At 41.7% G+C, this 6,646-nt stretch overlaps 1 long non-coding RNA gene across 1 annotated transcript; it reads right to left on the bottom strand.

The window, feature by feature from the left end:
• Positions 1 to 535: 535 nt before the first annotated feature.
• Positions 536 to 3,546, bottom strand: LOC113881162. The gene is made up of 3 exons (XR_003507961.1): positions 3,510 to 3,546; positions 2,022 to 2,198; positions 536 to 1,034 (listed from the first exon to the last, which is right to left on the bottom strand). It is a non-coding gene; the product is annotated as an uncharacterized LOC113881162 (long non-coding RNA).
• Between the last annotated feature and the right edge of the window lie 3,100 nt (positions 3,547 to 6,646).

Here is a 6,646-nt window from a genome sequence, read left to right as displayed (position 1 = left end):
GGTCTCCAGCCATACAATCAGGCTCCACCATCCTAGGTGAACATGGAGACAGACAGTAACATGACACTTGAGCAGCATCCGTCACTTGAAAACATGATGCCAAATCACAGAGTTGATAAATGGTCCCAGTAGATGGTTAGATGGCACCAGCGACTCAATGGTGATGAGTCTGAGCAAGCTCTGGGAGATAGTGAAGGACAGGGAAGCCTGGTGTGCTGCAGTTCATGGGGTCCCAAAGAGCTAGACATGACTTAGCAACTGAACAACAGCAAGATAGAATTAACACAGAAAGCAGAAGAGAATTTAACAGTATTTCATCGTGTATTTTTGTGTTGATTTCCGGGCTACTGCAACAATAGATCAATCTTGTCATAAGAAGGACTAACTACGAAAATAAGAAAGACTTCTTTCACATGAAAAGATGGAACTGTCAAAAAATTTTAACTTATTAGAAATGCTGATGGAAAGAACATTCCCCAAAATGAAAATAGTGATTTATATTTATAACTCACTAAATGAATTATTTACCCTTATAAATAATGACTGAACAACAACAAACTCTGTTTCAGAGTGCAGAGCAGAAAGACCAAGAAAAAGAATGCATAAAAGGAAAGATGAGACATAAAAACAGAGCAAAGAGACCCCATATTCATGAAATAGGAATGCTAGGAAACAATGAAGCAGATGGAAAATAAGCCCCCAAAAGAACAACAAAAGCAAAACAGAACAGATACCCAAAGGAAATTCCCCCAAGTCTAAGAGTCATATGAATTCCAATTCAAAACGCCTCACAAATGTTTGGCGGGATTATTGAAAAAATTGAAAAATACATTTTATTTCCAAGGATAAAATAAGCATTTTCCAAAATAAATACAAAATATAGTTTGACTACAAAGAGAAGAGAATCATGCTGACATCAGAATTCTTATTTGCAATACCAAACGCCAAATGCCAAATGCAACATGCCATGTGATGGGCAAATTTCTGAGGACCAAACACTTTCTGAGAGTTCCATGTCAGACCAGGAGTCATCTCTGAGGGCAAAAGAAAGACACTTTTTAGATCAGACATGTAACTTTCTGGAAAGAATTATTTTGAGATTCTCCAGCTAAAGGTAAACGTGAATCTGAATTAGAAAAACAAGTGCTCAGTCGTGTCCAACTCTTTGTAACCCCATGAACTGTAGCCCACCAGGCTCCTCTGTCCATGGGATTCTCCAGGCAAGAATACTGGAGTGGTTTGTCATTTCCTCCTCCAAGGGATCTTCCTGACCCAGGGATCAAACTCCTGTCTCGCACGTCTGCTGCATCGACAGGAGGATTTTTTACCACTAGTACCACCTGGGCAGCCCTTGAAAAACACAGGGAAATGAAAACATGTTATCCAACAAACTAGTGTTCAGCAATGAAACTCAGGCTCCACACCAGACCTAGTGAATCAGAATTTTCAGTCTGGCAAGAAGCTGTGCTCTTAAGATAATTCTGAACTCCCTTACAACCACCAGCTGCTGAGGAGTGAGTGGGAAAAGTTTTAGATTTTAGTTCAATTTAATTTGATCCCAGTTTGCTTAAAACATTAATGTATACAGTCTCTAGATTTAAGTCAGTTTACTAAGGAGAAGGAGGGGCTAATGCCAGTCCTGTTTCTTACCGCCCACTCCGCCTTGTTTTTTTCTAACATGATATCTGGAACGTGGGGTGGGGCCAACAGGGTCTCATGTTATTTGAAGGTAAAAGGAACCCCCCTGATCTCATCAGTCCTAGGTTGTGCACTTGGGTCTTCTGAGAGGTGCCTGGTCCCGTCCCACCCTGGGCTTCCTGCTGGTGTCCGGCCTCTGGAAGTGATGAATTCACAGTGTTCGTAGGATCTGTCAGCGTCCAGCTGCCCCTCCCTCTTGTCTTATCAGCCTCCCTTCAGTTTTCACTGAAGCTGAGACCCTCATGCACACCCTCTATCCCAGTTTCAGCTCAAGCAATCCATCGTGGCCTTTATCTGCTGGTCATCAGCTCAGCGTCCCTTACCTCAAAGGATGCGAATGCAGACTGGAGCCACAGGTTTAGATCTTTGGGTGTATAACTACACTGTCCTCCCTTGTTAGACCAGGGCTGCCCTGCCCCTCAGCCTCCTTCCACAGTCCCGGGTGATGTAGAAGAAGCCTTGCCATCCTGTTAGCACCAGTTTCCCTCAACAAGCCAAGGCTGTAGGAGAGACGGGGACACACATGTGACTCCTTCCTCCCAGGGCACAACCTCCCCTGACCTATATGTCTTGGTTTCCATCCACCTCCCCAGCACCAGCAGGGACTAATTCCTTTTACTCCCTCTGTTTAATATCCTCAACCTTCTGATTCCAAATTCTTGGCTAATCTCTAGTGACAGACCAAATTATTTTCTATGAACTTTGGGAGAAATACTGCTTTATGGCTCAAGCCTAGCATTTGATCTATTAAATAGAAGCAAAGGAATTTAGACATTTCTTTGTTTTCAACTGACTTTCAAGCATATTTGCCTATTGTCTTCCTGCAAAATGCCATTTAAATGTCAGAAACTGAACACTCTTTGTATATCATTACATTTCTTCTCTACAAATGAATCTTAATAATTTTCACCAACATCTCTTGTTGGCAGATGAACACCTTGGTTTTATATACATAGGAAAAACATTTTTTGAGAAGAGTTGGACACGACTTAGTGACTAAACAACAATGAAAATAATTTTTAAAATAGAAGGGCATAATATAAAAAATAAGCTAAAAATTTAGTAAAATGTTTTGAGTTCTGCTTTTTCTGATGGCCAGTGAAGCAAGATAGAACATTAATAAATAAAAAGATAACAAGATTAATCTCTTTTGGAAACTTTACATTACTCTTCTAAGTAATTCCTTTCAAGAAATCAAAATTGAAAGTATAAGCTCTTTAGGACTGAATGACAGTGGGAATATTGAATACAAATAACTATGAAATTCAGCTACAGTCATACTCTGGAGAAAATTCAGAATTTAATGCCTTTGTTATTACACAAGAGACTAAGCATTCAACTCACTCACATAATAAAAATAACACCATAAGAAATCTAAAGAAAGGAAAAGGATATAATAAATATAAAACTAGAAATCAATTGATAAGCAAGCAAAAGTAGAAAAATAATGGATAAAACTAAGAATCTGACCTCTGGTGGGAGTGAAGGGATTAATAACAGATACATTTTTAGAAAAACAAATTGGTTACCAAGTTCACCTGAAAGAACAAATAAAGACCATTGGTTAAAAATGCAAGACTGAAAACATGCATTTAACCTTCACTCTCTCCTGAAATCCTACAAAAATGAGAATAAAGGTATTTTTCTCTTTGATTTTTGTGTAAATTCTCAAGGCTGGAGAGGGGAGATGAAAGCAATAACCAGTGTTAGGATCTGCAAAGCAGATGGATCATGGCAGCAGACTTAGCAGCTCCTAAAAGCTGAATCCTAAACCTGGCAGGAGAGAAAAATCAAGAAGCAATCTGACTTACATTGTGTGTATGCGCGTGTGCGCTCAGTCATGTCCGACTCTTGCGACCCCATGGGCTGTAGGGTGCCAGACTCCTCCTCTATTCATGAGATTCTCCAGGCAAAAATAATGGAGTGGGTTGTCATTCCCTTCTCCAGGACATCTTCCCGACCCAGAGATCAAGCCTGCATCTCTTGTGTCTCCTGTACTGGCAGACAGATTCTTTATCAGCTGAGCACAGATCTTTCAGTCTTGGGAACTGAATATATTTGGAACCTATGAAAGTGGATGAGAGGTGAAGCAAAAAACTGGAGAGAATGGATTCTTTATCTCTTTAAGAAGTTAGAATTTTGATACGATCTCCGCCATCTCCAAAGTCTTTTTACTGGCTCTCTCCCACTCCCAAAATTGGACTGGAATTTTTTTGCTTTCGTGGAGAGAGCAAACAGAAGGTACCAGAACAAGTCGAGGGTGGGAATATTGTGCTTGAAAACAGGAGAGTAAATAAATAGAAGCTGAGACAACGAAGACTAGACTTGCAAACTTCCTCCGGGGCAGACCCCCTGGAATGCTGGCAGCTAGGCAGACATCCTCCATGCAGGTTGGACTGACTTCCTCCAGGCAGAAATAAAATATGCAAAGTGAAGGAAGAGATAAACAGGTATTGATGTCAGGGGTGACTGGAAGAACTAGCCCAGTCAGAGCTTCTTAAAGTGAAAGCCACGCTAGACAAGAAACCAAGACCAACAGGGAAGAGTTACTTGAAAGTCACAGAGAGACTCTCCAGGAAGAAAAAAATTTCACAAGAACTGTCAGATCATCAGAGGGCTAAGAGAAGATAAAGTGCATGCATGCATGGGTGCTCGGTTCCCTCAGTCATGTCCTACTCTTCGCGGTGCTATGGACTGCAGCCCACCAGGCTCCTGTTCCATGGAATTCTTCAAGCAAGAATACTGGAGTGGGTTGCCATGCTCTCCTCCAGGGGATCTTTCCAACCCAGGGATCGAACCGATGTCTCCTGCATCTCCTGAAGACTCATTTACCCACTGAGCCACCTGGAAAGCCCGACGATACAGTATTAACAGATGCTGTTAGAACAGGATGCTCTAAGAGAAAGAGCATGGAGAGAGCAAAGAAAGACCATTAGAAATCAAAAATATCACAGAAGTGAAAGACTTGATAGAAAAATGGGAAGATTCAGTTGAGGAAATATACTGGAGAGCAGGGAGGAAATAGGAGAGAAAAGATGATTGGAAGACTGGTCCAGGAGGTGGGATATCCAAAATAAGAGAAGCTCCAGAATGAGAGGGCAGAAACGAAAAAAAACAAAAATGGAGGGGAACACCATCAGAGGAAAAAGTCAAAGAAATCTTCCTGGGATTGGATGAACTTTTCAAGAATGGGCTAATTGCTCAAAATAGATCCAACCCAAAGTATATCATCATATAATTTGAATACTGATCACTAAAAGTGAAATCAGTCAGTTCAGTCGCTCAGTCGTGTCTGACTCTTTGCGACCCCATGAACTGCAGCACGCCAGGCCTCCCTGTCCATCACCAACTCCCAGAGTTCACTCAGACTCACGTCCATCCAGTCGGTGATGCCATCCAGCCATCTCATCCTCTGTCGTCCCTCTTTCCTCCTGCCCCAATCCCTCCCAGCATCAGAGTCTTTTCCAATGAGTCAACTCTTCGCATGAGGTGGCCAAAGTATTGGAATTTCCGCTTTAGCATCAGTCCTTCCAAAGAACACCCAGGGCTGATCTCCTTTAGAATGGACTGGTTGGATCTCCTTGCAGTCCAAGGGATTGTCAAGAGTCTTCTCCAACACCACAGTTCAAAAGCATCAATTCTTCAGCGCTCAGCTTTCTTCACAGTCCAACTCTTACATCCATACATGACCACTGGAAAAACCATAGCCTTGACTAGACGGACCTTTGTTGGCAAAGTAACGTCTCTGCTTTTCAATATGCTATCTAGGTTGGTCATAACTTTCCTTCCAAGGAGTAAGTGTCTTTTAATTTCATGGCTGCAATCACCATCCGCAGTGATTTTGGAGCCCCAAAAAATAAATTCTGACACTGTTTCCCCATCTATTTCCCATGGGACCAGATGCCATGATCTTTGTTTTCTGAATGTTGAGCTTTACCAACTTTTTCACTCTCCTCTTTCACTTTCATCAAGAAGCTTTTTAGTTCCTTTTCACTTTCTGCCATAAGGGTGGTGTCATCGCATATCTGAGGTTATTGATATTTCTCCCGGCAATCTTGATTCCAGCTTGTGCTTCTTCCAGCCCAGCGTTTCTTATGATGCACTCTTCATAGAAGTTAAGTAATCAGGGTGACAGTATACAGCCTTGACACACTCCTTTTCCTATTTGGAACCAGTCTGTTGTTCCACAACAGTTCTTACTGTTGTTTCCTGACCTGCAAATAGGTTTCTCAAGAGGCAGGTCAGGTAATCTGGTATTCCCATCTCTTTCAGAATTTTCCACAGTTGATTGTGATCCACACAGTCAAAGGCTTTGGCATAGTCAATAAAGCAGAAATAGATGTTTTTCTGGAACTCTCTTGCTTTTTCGATGATCCAGCGGATGTTGGCAATTTGATCTCTGGTTCCTCTGCCTTTTCTAAAACCAGCTTGAACATCTGGAAGTTCACGGTTCATGTATTGCTGAAGCCTGGCTTGGAGAATTCTGAACATTACTTTACTAGCATGTGAGATGAGTGCAATTGTGCGGTAGTTTGAGCATTCTTTAGCATTGCCTCTCTTTGAGATTGGAATGAAAACTGACCTTTTCCAGTCCTGTGGCCACTGCTGAGTTTTCCACATTTGCTGGCACATTGAGTGCAGCACTTTCACAGCATCATCCCTCAGGATTTGAAATAGCTCAACTAGAATTCCATCACCTCCACTAGCTTTGTTCATAGTGATGCTTCTTAAGGCCCACTTGACTTTGCATTCCAGGATGTCTGGCTCTAGGTGAGTGATCACACCATCGTGGTTATCTAGGTCATGAAGATCTTTTTTGTATAGTTCTTCTGTGTATTCTTGCCACCTGTTCTTAATATCTTCTGCTTCTGTTAGGTCCATACCATTTCTGTCCTTTATCAAGCCCATCTTTGCAAGAAATGTTCCCTTGGTATCTTTAATTTTCTTG

Source organism: Bos indicus x Bos taurus, chromosome 2, assembly GCF_003369695.1.
Source record: "Bos indicus x Bos taurus breed Angus x Brahman F1 hybrid chromosome 2, Bos_hybrid_MaternalHap_v2.0, whole genome shotgun sequence".
NCBI classification, from domain to species: Eukaryota; Metazoa; Chordata; class Mammalia; order Artiodactyla; family Bovidae; genus Bos; species Bos indicus x Bos taurus.
This window is presented reverse-complemented; position numbering and strand designations above follow the sequence as displayed.